Here is a 17108-nt window from a genome sequence, read left to right on the forward strand (position 1 = left end):
AGCTCACAAACAATAATGATGCCGTGTGAGGATGCCATTCTCTGTGTGTGTGTGTGTGTGTGTGTGTGTGTGTGTGTGTGTGTGTGTGTGTGTGTGTTTGTGTATATAAGTGTGTGTGTGTGTGTGTGTATGTATGTGTGATTGTGTGTGATAGAGAACGATTTTGCAAAGAGTTAAACATAATTTATTTCCTCTACAAACACATTTCTGAGGAGTTATTGTACATCATTTTTTGTATTTTTATATATTAAAAATGTCTCCCCTTAAACATACAGTATATACTGTAAGGGGAATATTTGAGCAAGATTGGACTTGGGCTGAACCTCTGCAGGTGAAAATCATGGGATATTGGTGAAAGCTCCAAAACAGCCACTCAAAGGAAATGGAATTGAGATGTGATAACGTGCACTTTCAAAGGTCAAAAATATAACACAAGTTTCAGTTGGTCAAAGTAAATATAAACGTATTTGATTGATTTATTGGATGATAAACAATCTAAGCATTGACAGCACAGAGGTGTCACTCATAACAAATTAGCTTGAGGATTTCAGGGTGAGCTGAGCGTTTCACTGAAGAACATGGCTGTTTTAAGATTCTGCTTGCTAGTGGTTGTTGTCATGGCGATACTGTTGATACACTGTTGGCCTGAGCTTGTCCTGCAATTCTTGGATCGACCCTTGACCTCTGAGTCACAGGCCAATCAAAACAATGCAAAGCCAAATAGTAATCCCTATTTGGTCTAATGAGGAACACGGGACAGACAGACACACGTGTGTGTGTGTGTGTGTGTGTGTGTGTGTGTGTGTGTGTGTGTGTGTGTGTGTGTGTGTGTGTGTGTGTGTGTGTGTGTGTGTGTATAATACTTTGGAATGCTGGCCATGCTGAAGGACTTCATATCCACTAAATATCTACGGATATCCACACACACAGTCAGTAGCTACATTTGCAGAATGAAAGACCCCCTGCAAGGCACACAAAACCTTTCCACTTCCCTTGTGTGTGTGTGTGTGTGTGTGTGTGTGTGTGTGTGTGTGTGTGTGTGTCGCCTACTTATTTTGTTCTTTTTGTTTAATCGAATTCATGGTGATATTATTTTTCCTATNTACGGATATCCACACACACAGTCAGTAGCTACATTTGCAGAATGAAAGACCCCCTGCAAGGCACACAAAACCTTTCCACTTCCCTTGTGTGTGTGTGTGTGTGTGTGTGTGTGTGTGTGTGTGTGTGTGTCTGTGTGTGAATGTCTGTTTGTGTGTTAGTGTCTGTGTTTTTGTGTGTCTGTGTGTGTGTGTGTGTGTGTGTGTGTGTGTGTGTGTGTGTGTGTGTGTGTCGCCTACTTATTTTGTTCTTTTTGTTTAATCGAATTCATGGTGATATTATTTTTCCTATGTCTTCAATTTGTCCTTCTGCCTGAATAATATTTGCTTTCAACCAAAGATTGAACAAAATCAGCAAACTCTCCCACTCCTGTGGTTACCAGATGAGTTATTTTAATTCCTTCTTCTGATTATTATTATATCCTCAGACCATTGAGCATTTCCCCAGTGACAGAGAGCAGACGGTGCAGGATTCCCCAAACGTAACACACACACTACACAGAGTCATAAGTGTTTTATTAAAAGCACCAACAGAGCTTCTTCTCTGGCTTTGGCTCCTGCAGGTTAGGGCTGGGATGGTGTGTCTGTGGTTGGCCACTTTTAAGGCGATTGTAAAATTACATTGCTTCCTGTTGAATCTATAATAGCATCTATGATGCTGCCAGAGCATTTGCCCAGTTTTTTTGCTTAATTTGATAGTTATAGAAACTTCTCTTACTTGGATTTAGAACTCTTCCAGCTTTTACCATCACTGTCATGTTGCATCTTCATTATGCTGTTATGGGTATAACATGGTACATATAGCTCATACTAGGTTAACATATGATTATTTATGGTAAACTGATATTTGTTCTCCTGACATCTGGGTCCTTTTTGTAAAATCATTTAATTTCTTCACGTTTTCTGTTGTATTACCAGCACACATTTGTGATTACTAAGGTAGGTTAAAGTCTAGATTTCTCTGTGTGCTGTTTGACGATAAAAAGGGCATTAAAAAATCCTCCATTTAAAAAATAAGATTTTTTTTTTAAATATTGAAGTTAAAAGCATCAATCTGGTGCACTTTGAGAGTAAAATTAAGAGATCTATGGATACATCTCTCAACACCCATATGAAACAGAACTGTAAGCAGATTTTCTTTTTCTTATATTTTACAAATCACTCCCCTTTTAAACTGTATTCTTGTTTTGTCATATAGTATTTCATAACTGTTCATTTATTCTCTCTGGCTGTCCATCTCATAATGTTCACATAGAAACGCTAGTTTCTATGTGAACATTATGAGATGGACAGCCAGAGAGAATAAATGAACAGTTATGAAATACTATATGACAAAACAAGAATACAGTTTAAAAGGGGAGTGNGTTCTAACTACGTTTTGTTCACTATAAAACTTTAAAAATCCTCTCCAAAATCGTTTTCTTCGAGATGAGAGACTCCACTAAACCACCTTTACCCTTATTATATGTTGTACTTCGGATTCATAAAGCTTTTCGTCTACCTTACCATCATCCAAGGGTAGTTTTCACTATAAGTAAAAAATCATTTTTGGACAGACATTATAATTTACAGTTTTTTACTATGTTAAATCTGAATTTTCTTTAAAATAAAAAACATCTATTTTGATTCTGACTTTTCTACATCCAACTCACAGGCTTATCATTACTTTGAGAAAAAAGATTATTAATTTAACCCTTTTAGAAGGGAATATATGGTCATTTGTTCCGGGAATGTCATTTTCGAGCCTGAGACCTGAAAAACAGGCTCAGGGCTAAACTGGTTAATCATCTGATTCGTCTGTACATTGCTGTTTTAGTCTGTGTTCTTCTAATTAGTGTCTATAGTGTGTGCCTATTGAGCTGTTTTGAGCAATGTGGGACAAAACCCGATCATGCCCCTCCCTCTCACTGTCTAAGTGAACGGTGACTGTAAAAACTATACTGCGCATGCTCAGAGTATTTTCCTATTTAATGTGTGTTGCAAAAAAATAATGACCATAGGGGCACTGAGCTGCCATCCCCACCATACGTCATCTCACATCATTCAGAACTGATTGGCTGTAAGTACGTGTGCCGCGAAAAGTGTGGTGTGTGAAGAGGAGACGAGAGAAAAAAAAAGCAATGAGATTTCTCCATAGAATTTTTGAAAATAGCTCGAAAAAAGATCTGTGGGAAACTTACCAGTTAGATAAATGCACGTTTTGTTCAGCCGGATAATATCGACATGTCTACCCTACTTTTATAATTTTCGAATCATAAATCTATCGATTAGATTTATGATTCGACTTTTGAAACTAAAAGAAGATAAGGAGGACTTTTAAAAAAAAGTAATAGAGATTTTTGTCCAGAAGGATAGGCAAATGGACTTCATCTTCAAGTCAAGGTAAGACCGCAATTTTATTGAAAATGGGATCTTACTAAGAGAGAACAATTAAATATTTAAATGATAAAATTGCATTTTTTGGGTATCCTTCTGTTGAACTGTCTGTTTAAAATTAATCAAAGCATCAGACTAAAAAAGCTTTTGAAAATAATATTATATTTTGATCTAGGTCAAAATATACACAAATATACAGAAGGAGGCACCAACAGTTCAACTTCCCAGTAGTCTTCCTGGATCACCCCTCGCCTTCTTTGTCCATGGCAGTGAAAGTGACATACCCTCTCGTCCGTCTGGTCACCGGGTGGAGGAAGACGGGTCCTCCCCAGACCCACATACCCTACTTCCTTATACGGACACCTCTCGTCGAACCTGACCCCCCCACCTACACAACGCTGACTCACTAGGTCCAGAGTCGACCCTCCTCGTTCGCTTTAGGTCTCTGACGCCCCTTCGCATCGGTCTCTACTTCAGTCGTGATCCTTGTCGACCCTGACCGTAAGGGTGTCGGGGGGGGGACTTTGCTCTACACCTAGAGTCACCTCGTACACCCTATCTGTTCTCGTCCGGCCAATTTAGCTAATCCACTATGTGCACTAATATCATACTCCCCGACTTTTGGGTTTCTCATTAACTTATTTTGTTTTATTTGTGGTCGCTATTGAATCCGAGTTAGTTCATCCTAAACGGAGGAGAAACGGAGAGAAACGGAGGGAGCACTGAGGTTGTCCGAGGTTACAGAAACAGTCAGAAGCAGACGACTGCGAGGTCTTTTCTCGGTGGATTCTACCTGTGGGACTAACCGACTCAAGAGGGCGACACCCCCGTGCGGAGAGTTATCAATTGAGAAAAGTCGACCACATCGCTGTCGTCTCACAAGGACGATAACATTACGTAACCAATTCGCCACTGGGTGACTCCTGGACAGAATGTCCAACTCAAAACTCGTCTAGCTCTAAATTTTAGAGAGTCCTTTAGCGGAAAAATCGAATGTTATTGATGTCTTGTAATATGTCATCTTATTTACTTTGTCTCTTCAGAATAAATTTGTTCTTAGTATTGAATTGTTCACTTACGACTCAGTCATATTATCCGACAGGAGGTAGCGCCAGACCGTACGTGGTGACTCAATAGTCTAAAATTTACGCGATAAATTTTTAAATCGGACGACAGTATCTGCTCCGGTGTGTGTTGTACATTATGAATCACCAAATCTCAACTAAGTTTAATCAACTTGTCGACCGCTTTAAGTGTCAAACCTTATTTGTAACACAGTCACCCCGTGATCATCAAGTCTTATCAAAAAACAACCACCACAAAGCGCGATGTAAAAGTTTACGACGAGCCATCTTCGTCACACAGCGGGTTTGACTCAAAAGGAAAATGACACCTTTCAGTTCAGTCAAGTGAGTGTACGTAGGCTGACGACACTACGTGTGGTGCGCACACGAAATAAGGACACATGTGACTCTGTCTATCCGTAGGTCTAAGNCTTTTTTTGTCTGATGCTTCGATTCATTTTAAACAGACAGTTCAACAAAAGGATACCCAAAAAATGTAATTTTATCATTTAAATATTGAATTGTTCTCTCTTAGTAAGATCCCATTTTCAATAAAATTGCGGTCTTACCTTGACTTGAAGATGAAGTCCATTTGCCTATCCTTCAGGACTAAAATCTCTATTACTTGTTTGTAAAAGTCCTCCTTATGTTCTTGTAGTTTCAAAAGTCTATCATAAATCTAATCGATAGATTTATGATTCGAAAATTAAAAAAGTAGGGTAGACATGTGGATATTATCCGGGAGAACAAAACGTGCATTTATCTAACAGGTACGTTTCCCACAGATCTTATATTGAGCTATTTTCTAAAATCCTATGGAGAAATCTCATTGCTATTTGTGGAGGGAACCCATGCGCAGCTTACTTCCTGGTTTTGGGACGCGTCTCTCTCCTCCTCTTCACACTTTTCGCGGCACACGTACTTACAGCCAATTACCTCTGAATTATGTGAGATGATGTATGGTGGGGATGGCAGCACTATGCCCCTATGGTCATTATTTTTTTGCCACACACATTAAATAGGACAATACTCTGAGCATGCGCAGTGTAGTTTTTACAGTCACCGTTCACTTAGACAGTGAGAGGGAGGGTATGATCGGGTTTTGTCCCACATGGCTCTAAACAGCTCAATAGGCACACACTGTAGACACTAATTAGAAGAACACAGACTAAAACAGCAATGTACAGACGAATCAGATGATTAAACATGATCTTAAAATATATTTTATTTAAAAAAAAAAAAATTTTAGCATTTTTTTGTAATCATTATTTTTAATACTTTCTGCTGACACTAGGTGGGGCTGTGCATATATATGCTAAGGTCCCGCTGCTGACACGATAGCAGTCATTTCTTGCGCATATGTATTTAAACCCATGATATCAAAATCTCACTCCAGCCAGGTACGTTGGCAACCCTGTTGTTGTAGTGCTTGTTAACTTTACTCTACTTAGTGAATGGATATTTAAGTTGTTTTTCAGTCAATGTGTGATTTATGTTTGACATAACTCAAATATTATTCATATTTTATTAGACATTATTAATTGATGAACCGGATGATATACAAGCTTGTGTTCAATCGCCTGGGACCAAGGTAAGGCTGTGCTATCTATATTTCCTTGTAAACGGTTTTATTGTCCACAAATATGAAAAAATACAAATTATAACGTTTTAAATAATTGTTATTTTAGCTCGAAAAATCGCAGAAAAGCAGTGTCACCTCTGTTATAACGATGACAATATGTTGGTTGTAGCCGTTTCTGCATCAAGCATCTATGCTAATTTAGTTAGCTTTGGTACGAATTAGCATAATCAAGTTAAAATGCTAACGCGACAATCAATTAATTAATTTAGAATATGATAAAACCTTTGCGTATTTTCATGGTTTGGTATCATTGGTTAGTTGTGTTTAAGGAGCAGTTTTACTGAGATAAAAGGAACTTTAAGTTTGGCTAAACCGTTATTAGTCGTTATTTTGTAGCTAACATCTATATTGGTATAGCTAGCTTTACATTGACAGCATGGCCATCCGGTCAATTTGAGAATTCACTTACTTAACACTGCAGTCACTTGCCAAACATGAGTATACTTTTAAATATGTTTGAATGCTTCAACGTTTGTTTGCAAGGGAGTTGTGTGAAATGCATTAAACCAAATACTGAATAATACTTAATGTCACAGTAACACTATTCACAGTTGGCTTAGTCTTTTCTGTCAACTATTGATTTACTCAGTATTGGCTTTCTTTGCTCTCTATTAGCACTGATCGAATTTTTTTTAACGAGACTGAAAACACTAGAATCAGCATTTTAGTAAATCTGTGAGAAGTTATGTTGTTAGGGGACTTAAGTGGGTTCCCATCCAAATGAATGATACTTCATTAATATCAGAGTTGGAAGAAGTACTCAAATTATTTACTCAAGTAAAATAAGCAATACTACAAGTCCTGCATTCAAATACTATACTTTAAGTGCCATAAGTAAAAGTACTTGTTGTGCAAAATGGCCAGCTCCAGATGTAATAAAAGAACAATAACTTATTGGTGCATTTTTGTGATCATCACTTTAACGTTGCACTTGGTGTTTTTTTTTATTTGAGTTACTTTACATACTACTGGGTAGCTTAACCTATAATAATATATTATAATGTGTGTCGATTTGAATATAATGTAACTGCAAATAAATCTGGAAAGTAACTACATATGTAAAATAAATGTAGTGGAGTAAAAAGTTCAATATTTGCTTTAAGTATATAGTTTAGTAAAAGTATATAGCATCATGTGTAAATACAGTACTTGAATAAATGCACTTGGTTACACCACTAAGTAACATTTCCTTATACTCTTAGGCAAAGTGTAGAAAGTGATGTTGAACAAGTTAAATATAATATTCTGTATAGCCCAATGCTTAGCTGAACAAGGGACATACACTATGTCAGATGTGGTTCATAGTAGGAAAATAAACCAAACAGTGTTCAATGTATCTGCAGCATACTTGTGTATCCTCTTTTTGGAGAAATTTGAATTTGGACAATGTGTATCTTAATGAATCAATGGCACACATTTCTTCAGAGTATTGACTTTATTCGGGTTGTTACCCAAACAATTAAGTTGGTATTTAGTTGATGATGTGGCCATTTATCTGTTGTAGCCTATTAAGTTTTGAGAGGGTGTATCCACCCCTGTAATATTTGGCGTTTGCGTCGTGGACTCTCGTGGAGAGCTAAACAGGTTGCGCGTTTTGGGGGATAAATCAGCTCTACAACCGTGGCCTTTGGTTTAAAACTGGAAAATAATCGAACTTTTCTTATTCAAAAGACGTCAAATCGTTCTTTTTTGTGCCAATGTTGCTCTAAAGTTCCCACATTTCAAGCTGAAATTGGACGTAGAGGTTGCACCTTTGCGCAGAGGCTGGTTTTTACACTGAGGGGCTCCTCTGGGTGCACAAAGACAGCGGCTCGCAGAGGAACTTGTTCAGAGTGAACCGGGGACGCTGGGAGGCGAAATAAACAATCTCCGGACTCGAAGTAGCTACGAACGCGTAGTTTTACCCTCTCAAACACTCAATTACACCACCCATCCAACCTAGACAAGGTAAGGACTTGTTTTTAGTGCGTTTCAGCGGGGGAAGAGGGCTGCGGAGCGGGTTAAACCTCCTTCGCTTTGGCTTCCCGAGCATGGTTGTTTTTGCAGAAAATGGCGTCATCTCCCTCTTGTTTCTGCCTGGCCGCGGCGGGGAGAGGAATAGTTTCAGAGACTTGTAGCAGCCTCTACACGCAGCGTTTACCTCCTAAAAGAGGAAATCAGCTAGTAGGATGTGTTTTATTCAATGGTAAATCGTCAAAACGTGAGATAGTTCATGGTTTCGCTCGGTAGAAGGACGCGCAAAGATGGAAGGGTCACCGGTCCTGTGCGCCAAGCTGCTTCTTGGAAAAGGTGGCACGGAGCCGCAAAACGCAGCGTTTTACATTCATAATAATGCCATCCTCACCGGCCTAATGCTTATCCACATGACGACGGGGGTTTTAGTGTTGTTACCATAGTGGCGATGGACGTATTTATGGAAGCATTGCACCTTGTCTTTGTGTGTATTTTATTCGGGTTAGCTTGTTTTTACGCCGCACTCCCCTGCCATGCTGCAATCGTTACGAGGGGCCTCTCTTATACGGTGTGAAAGGTGCATTTTGTACTTGGCTTTTCCTTTGATCAAGTCAAGCTGTCCCATTGTTGTTCAAAACTGTGTTTTTTAGGCTGACAATATAAGCGTGTAAAAAGAGATTTTCGGGGATAATGGAGGCGATGCAAATCGTGCCATGAGAACGGCGACTGCCCTGCGCTCTGGTTCCCTGCTCACCAGACAAGGACAGCCTGAATGAGATGCGCATAAAAGTATTTCAGACAAATCACATAGTTTGCACAAAACTGGGGAAGTCCGGCGCGGCGCAATGATTGTGCTGCTGCTGCTGCTTTGCGCAGAGCAGCTGCTGTAACCGCCGCCACCATTTCGCCGCGATATTTTTTTGTGTGTGTTGGCCAACCTTTTGTAAATAGTTGGGGACTCTTGGATAAAAGAGCACAATAGTATTCATGCGGGCCCTTTATGGCCTGTGAATGCGGTCCTATAAGTCCCACTCTGGCTGTCCTGTCTCTCCCCGTCAGCTACGTGCATGCGTCCTTTGGCCACCACACATCCACCATAGCGAGGCCACTCGGTTCCCTGTATGTACGCTCTGCTTGGTTCCTTCCGTGGCCAAAAGTCGAGCACTGATCGTGTGCAGAGTGATACGGCACGGGCCATCACGATCAAACCGAAACAGCACATCAGCTTTGGAGACTGCACATCGCTCGCTCCGTGCACATTTTTATTAAGTTTCCTGAGTTATGCAATCGCATCCCCGTAGAGCAAACTGCTCATCCGCCTTTATTTACTCGTCTCCCACCATCGGAGGGATATGTGTGTGTACTATCTCGTGAATTGGACTAGTCCCTGTGGCGACGGTAGTGAATTAGGAAGATATGTCATTTGCGAATCACCCAGTGCCATTTGCGTCACAGCCCGCGGCCTCGCACGCCCATGGGGGGCGATGGAGTTGCAAATGGAGACTGTGTGTGTGTGAGCTGACGCTGCCCCAGCTGAAAGGGAACCAATAGACAGGGACCCGGGCGGCAGCGATCGCCGTGCGCTTCCACTCTCTAGTTGTGCTCCGACTCAGGATTGTGTATCAACACGGAAGATCGCTCGGTTTATTCGGGATGGTTTGGTTTCTTTCGCCCTGCCCGGGATGCGTAAGTGGATGCGTACACACACTGGTTTACGCTGATTCAAAGGCCAGCCGGAGAGGAGTATATCCGTCCGGTGCTTCCCTCATGGTGCTCGGTGCATGTGGCTATTGTGGAGTCACTCGTGTGTGGGTACATGTTTTCCCACTGGATCGTGACGATATGAACGTAAAGGCTTTGTGAACAGCGAAGAGAATACGGGTTGGTTGTGTTTTGGACACTGGATACACATTCGCATTGTTTCTGCTGGATCCACAGCGCGCCACGCGTTTCTGCTATAGACATGAGTAGGGCGTTTATATCCAGCAACGTTTTGTTTGTTGCTGTTGCGCTTTTGGGCACTGCGCATGGGTCCATCCAGTAGAGCTCAGAGAACTTATTGACAAGACTGAAAGCCCTGGGATTCTCAAAATAGACTGTGCAGATTCACATCATTGCAATCTTGTATAGGTTTATACTGTAAGAGAAAGTAATGTTGTATATCTTTTCACTTATACAGTTGGATTTGAAAAATAGTTGATTGCTTTTATGACAACATTTCTAGTAGACACATAAAAAGCATTCTTTTGGAGAATATGACTAAAATGTTTTAATATGTTCAACTGCTGAAATATGGGAATATAGCAAAAAGTATACTGTTAAAGTAGTGAATACATTTAGTTTAGATGTATATTTTATTGTCTTTTTAAACATTTTCTGGTGGCTAAGCTAAGGTATTTTTGCATTTGAAATGACTGTTTTTCTTACCTGTGTTAAGTTTGAAGCTGCAGATTACGGTTATAACTAAATCAAAGACTAGTGAGTGTTACCTGCATCCCAGAATGATGTCCACTAAGGTAGAGAATCAACTCGGAAGGACTGAGCGAGAAAGCCCTGCTGCTATGGACTGTTTTTATCTCTGATCATTTAAGGTTCAGCTTTGAACCTGAACGTGGCTGCTGTTAGAAGTTGTGACAGTGATGCTGGTTTTGTTTTCACCTGTGAGCCGGTGTAGTCTTGGAGACACCTAGTCAAATGTGATATGACTGTCTGTCTCTGGACAACCGTGCAATAAGCAGTCAGAAGCTTGACATGTGTGTAGTGTAGATGGCAGAGATTTATGATCTGAGCAGGAGGGTAGCAAGTGGGGAATGGGCCTTTTCTTCTCCCACCTAAAGCTTTGTTTGAGTGGAGACATATTTAGCACTTTATTTTAAACGAGATGGCGTTTAAGATGGCTCAGTGTTATTTCTGAGGAAGAGATGGTTTACTGAACATGTGTTGTAAAGTGAGTGAATATATTCAGATCAGAGCCATAAGCATGATGTCCTCTAAATATCACAGTACATGCGTATTTGGACACAATAGAGATGGCCAGTCTAACCTTGAGAAGGAATATGAATGGGTAACTGGGGCATGAGTGTAGTTAACAAAGTGGGTTATGCAGAACTAAAATAAAGCAGACAGATGGGCCTGAAGTTGATTGAAGTGGCTTGCATATTCTAAATACATTACATGAGTTGTTCCATACAGTAAATACCTTATGCTACGTTCACACCGGACGCAATGCGAATATTCGCTTCGCTCGAGTTTCACCGCGGCTGCCAGCGGTGTTTACTCGCATCATTCAAACAAGACGCGCTGGCTCGGGAGCTAACTACAACAAAATGAACATATTTTACCGTGATTAACTTGTAATACAAGTTTCTAAATGATGCCGAAGCAACAACATACTGATACCGGTTAGTAAAAACCATGAATTAATGCTTGACAAGTCTGCAGACAAGACTGCAGGCGAAAAACCTTTTAAAATGCTTGTTTTCTGAATGGAGATTGGGTCGACAACGGCCTACAGACATAAATAAACCAGCGACTGTATTCGCCATGACACAGACAGTCTGTGGTTTGTACTTGTTTAACTTCTGTCTAGTTTCTGAACAGATATGAGGAGCTGTGAGCTCTGTGTGCTAACTGCTAACAGCTAATGGATGATGTTTTCTGGTTGAACGTCAGTAACGGCAGGCTGAGATCCTCACCGCTGATTGGCTTCCGCGAGAACGCGTCACTTGAATTTGACGTTCGAGTTGAAAAAATTGAACTCTCGCGTTTGACGCGGCACAGTTCAATCGCTTAAATCGCGTGATTCAAGCCGCATCCACCGCTTCATGCTCGCCGTCGGAGCGAATTCGCGTCTGTCCGTGTCTCTGCATTGACTTTACATGTAATCGCGCCGCCCCCAAACATCGCATCGCGTCCGGTCTGAACGCAGCATTAGTGTTAGCGTTCATCCAATTTGCAACTCTATTGACTATCTCAGCTGTCCTCCCATCAACTCCTGCAAATGTGGGTTATAGCAAGCTAAGATCATTTTTACTTTAATACAACAGCTGCCATGACTCCCTGGCTGTCCTCCCTGATAAAAACCTTCCTTACTTGTCATTGGTTTTTGACTGCAACAGTGTAATGATGTCACTGTGATTCAGTCAGTTTAATGATGTGTTCAGTCGCCGAGTCATCTTATTTTAACAAAGTTAAATCAGTCGACAAACCCAATAATCTGCCAGTCGTATAACCAGCAACTAGTAAGGCAAACAGAGAGCCGGACATGAGTGTAATCCACCCAGAAAATCAGTGTCAGCCAGTCAATAACTGAGTCCACTACAGAGTTTTATTATCTACACACCAGGAAGCTGCAGCCACATACTTGGACGGTTTACTATACTGTCAAAACTAAACAGTTGTGTTGTTGTGTTAGTGGTGAAGGTGAACATTGAGTTTCCAGCTCAGCTTCACATGTCCACAAAGACCTACCGTCTGCCCTTTGTGACATAGCGCCTACTTCTTGGTAGAACAGTCTGAAATCAGTGCCGGGTGGTGTCCTCAGCTCATAGGGTTTTATAAAATAACCTTTGGATGTCCCAGGAAGTGCTCTGACATTCCCTTATCACCATATACGACGCATATATCTATACATTCACATGTGATTTTATTGGCTCGATTTCAAAGATAATTTCCGTCCACACCTGGCCTGAACATGTCCATTATGCATTTCCCACATCTATATTTATTGAAATCTGTGTCGGTGTTCCTTTTCCTCTGTTGCTGCATGCTTCTTCATTTTTTTACGATGCTCCAATGGGCTTTGTGCCTGCTTTAAATCCTGACTTCGAAACGTACTGTGCTGAAGTTTCCTTGCGTATCTGGTTTAAAAGATTCAATAGCTAATTTAGTCAAATCCAACTGTCTGGGTACCAGCTGTCCTGCCACCGAGATGTTTGTTTTGATTGGGCGGTGAAAGTTATCACAGAAAAACAAGTGGCGCTTATTGCGTACCTTAAAAACAGCATATGGTTCTGTTGTGGAGAAATGTTCTTCGTGTCCACACTGAAATGTGCTGTTTGGGAGAGCAGTACGTATTTGTATAATTGTGGTGAGTGTTTGAATAATATATGTTTGTGTGCACGCCTTCAGTTTTTCCTCATTTGCAAAGAAATCTGCGCAGAGAAAGGATTGTTTGCCGGATTGATTAATGTTTTGGAGTTTTCCTCATGTGTGATATTCCCACACAGGAAATATCATTTACAACTGGTGTGTGTTTGTATGTGAGATAACGTGTTTGTTCATGATCATTGTCACAAAGGACATTAAAGCAGTAAGGTCAGACAATCATTCTTGAACGGAAGCTTATTAGTTAATTTATTTTTACATCAGTCAGCTGAGTAAAGCATATTAAACGTTTCCAAGTGCTGTTTCGCATGTGTTTCCCTTTGCCACTGTGGTCAAATGGGATCTCGGTCAGTGCCCGACAGCATTTCCCAGCCTGTGTGGTGGTCAGCTGGTATCACTGGTGCGTCTGTCTGCCTGCAGTCAGCATCATGTCAGTGAGTGGCGTCCGTCCATTAGGAGGAAGTCCTCCGCCTCCACACAGCCATCGGAAATAACTACGAGAAGGCAGTGGTGATTGCAGGATACACACATCTCCTCTTGAACAACACACACACACATAAATGCATATATATTACGTACCATGTAGGCATTCATAGCATAGATAGATAGATAGATACTTTATTGATCCCAATTTGGGAAATGTTTGCGTTTAAGACACAGAAATAAACAGTCCAATATATTTTGAAAAATAGAAATAAAATGGCATTAAAAATATTTAAAAAAAATATATTTATATATACATGTGGAAATACACATTTCCACCAACTAACAAAATTTCAGAATAACAAATATTATTTGATTGTTCAATATTAAATAGAATATGAATGTAAAATCCTAAGATACACTTGCACACACTTTCACGATTAAACATGACAGGCTATGGGTTTTTACGAGGTAGACAGCTCACTGTAAAGAAAGTCTGACTCTTTCCGCACATAGATTTATCTGTTTGTTGCAGCGTTTACGCCAGACCAGGGCTGAGAGGGCGTCCACCCCAACATGCAAGTCACGTGACGTTGTGTCACGTGACTTGCATTTTGAATTGAGCCGTCCCTTACAGATAAGATGTGACCCGCTCTATCGAAATCAGTCGGAAGTCGCAACGGCTCATTTCAAAATAAACGTGGATTTGCGTAAATAGTTTTTCAGGGTTCGGGTGTTTTGTTTGATTTTAAACAAACAAAGTCTTGGCTTTCAGAGTATGACACTTTTATTTCCAAAATCACACGATAAATACATTTTTGAAGCGTGTAAAGGGAAGATGACAGCTCTCACTCGCCACTCTGCTCTTCCACAGTGCCGCCCTCCCTCCCTCCGGCTGAAGTTATGAATGTAAGGCGTATAGTAATCATAGATAACACGGCAGGGTCCGTTACGGTTTGTTTTCATCTGATTTCAAATAAACAAAGTCTTGGCTTTCAGAATATTAAACTTGTTTCGGCAAATTCAGATGATAAACACAACTTTGAAGCTTGTAACGGCATAATTACAAGCGGAGAACGGAGTAACTTGACGTCACAGCAGGCATAACAACAGCCGGTGTTTCTCGTGAGGGTTTTCCCCGGGAAACAAACGCAATACACACAAATGCAAAATCACACAAACACACACACACACACACACTCGCGAGCTTGCCCCAAACCAGTAATCCAAACGAAAATATCTTATTTTTGATCATTTGCTAATAATCAATCAGATCGATGGATTCCAGAGAAGAGGAAACTTTGAAGGCCTTTTTCTCAAAATGATGACTCGGTGACAGTCATTATATAATGTGACATATTTCGCTTAATATTCGGAGAACAACAACAATCCTGATATCATTAGAAAGCTAGGAATCTCCTCTTTCCAACAGTGTATACAACTCAAAATGTGTCTTCGGGTCAATGCGACTGATTTCGATGGAGCAGGTCACACATCTCTTTACGTTAGTGATGGGACTTACGGCTCTTTTTAGTGAGCCGGGTCATTTGGATGTCGGGGAAACGACCTTCAATACAATCCCACCAGGCTCCAACAGAGGGATGTCCTTGTCCTTTTTGTCATTTCAAGCGATAAAAACTTTTTTTTGGACGCCCTCGGCTCGAGTTCATGGCGTTCCGAGCTGAATAAGGCCGTCAAGACGCCCCCCCTGGCGGAAACACTGGTTTGTGGCCTCTGTAGGGGCGAACAGATTCGTCCCCTAAAATAAGGGACATTCCCAAAAGCAAAGCACTTCATTGGAGATGAAAATTAAACATATTTTCTTATAAAAGAGAAGATGATATCATTAAGTGTATTTGTGAAAAATTTAGAAAAGGACCACCGCATTTTTAGTTAGTATGGAAACATGTACTTTTAAATGTGTCGGGACCAAGTTTTACATTTGGAAATGTTCGGTTTAGAGACAAGTTGATAATTGTGTAGCAGAGGAGAAGATAATGCCATATATTTCAGAGTTTTAGCCGTGAGTGATTAGTTCTTAGGATTGTCAGTCTCATGTATTTTTTCCAAAGTGCCTCAGACACTAGAGGCTCATTACAATTACAATTGTCTTTCAAGAACTACGAGAAGGAAGAAAGGAAAGGCCTTTTTCAAATCTGTAGTGGTTCTTATTTCATTTTCTTAGTGAGCTTGTGTTGAAGAGGGAGTCATTTTCTCTTTTACATTTACACTGCTTTGGGTGTCCAGAGCAATGTTGTTTGCTCAGTTGCTACGAGCATTTGTTCAAATCAAAGGTCAGGACATCAATGATTACTGCTTACCCAAAACATTAACACCCAAACAAAGCTTGGGGCTGAATTTAATTGATGTGTCGAGGGGCTGAGAAGACTTTGGTATATTGGGATTTCATTTCTAAAGAATAACTCTTGAAAAAAAAGTTGAAATTGAACAAAAAAGCGTGCACAAGCAGGAAGTGGAGTGTGGATGAAGGGGTTGGACCACGGACGCCAATCATCCTCAAATCCTCCCTTAGAGCGCAGGACACCTTCAATCTCATTACCTCCGTCAGAACCGGAGTCACTACTTCACGAGCACTTCTGTCTGTTGCCACGGTAACGGGGGAGTCCCTCGTGTTAGTGCGCGAGTGTATTATTGGCGCGTTTGTGTGGCTATAGATGTGTTTGTTTTAAAAACCTTTTGTCGTGCGGAGAGCCTCTTTTGGAAGTGAGTTTAGGACAGACAGTCGTCCACAGTGGGGTCTTTTTTATGAAACACTTCTCATCAAATTAATGAGGCTGCTGTTAGTCTCGGGGTTTGCAGCCTTCACTGTGCCACGGTTCGCTCAAATCAGAGTCCCAAGACAACCTTAGCAGTTGATTACCATCTTCCCAACATGGTAATGTGGATGTAAATGAGGGCTGTAAAGCAACTTTTTTGGTTGTAAACTTTTGTCATTCTGCTCATACAAAGTAATCCTGAACTGATGTGTGATGCACACAGCTGGGCCTGGAGCGCTTGTTGACATTCGGGGATTATGAAGTTTGACAACTGTCTTGTTTCATAATTGAAGGTGTTTTGTCAGTATATTTGAAATGATTAGGTTAGCTCCGTTAGCTAGCTAGCTTGATCTGCAGTAATATCTGAAGGCATCATGTGATCACATAAGCCAATAAAACGTACATGTTAGGTACATTTCGAGTGACGGTATAATTTCTTTGTGTCCCCGTTCCCGTTGTGTTTTGAGTTTATTGCATCGTTTTTTTATCTGCAACGGTTCTAGAAAATGTTGTTGTTTCATCAAGTTGGTAAGTGTTGTCAAGTCGTTGAAGAACTGTCTTAATTTGCATGTGTTTAAGCATATTGGTGTTTTTTATATGCATTGTTTTTTAAACTGCAGCGTGTTTCTCGTAATGGAAGTGTGTTTGTGCCGTTGTAATGCGTTTG

This window comes from Notothenia coriiceps, unplaced genomic scaffold (assembly GCF_000735185.1).
Source record: "Notothenia coriiceps isolate Sejong01 unplaced genomic scaffold, NC01 NC01_scaffold00033693, whole genome shotgun sequence".
Taxonomy (NCBI): Eukaryota; Metazoa; Chordata; class Actinopteri; order Perciformes; family Nototheniidae; genus Notothenia; species Notothenia coriiceps.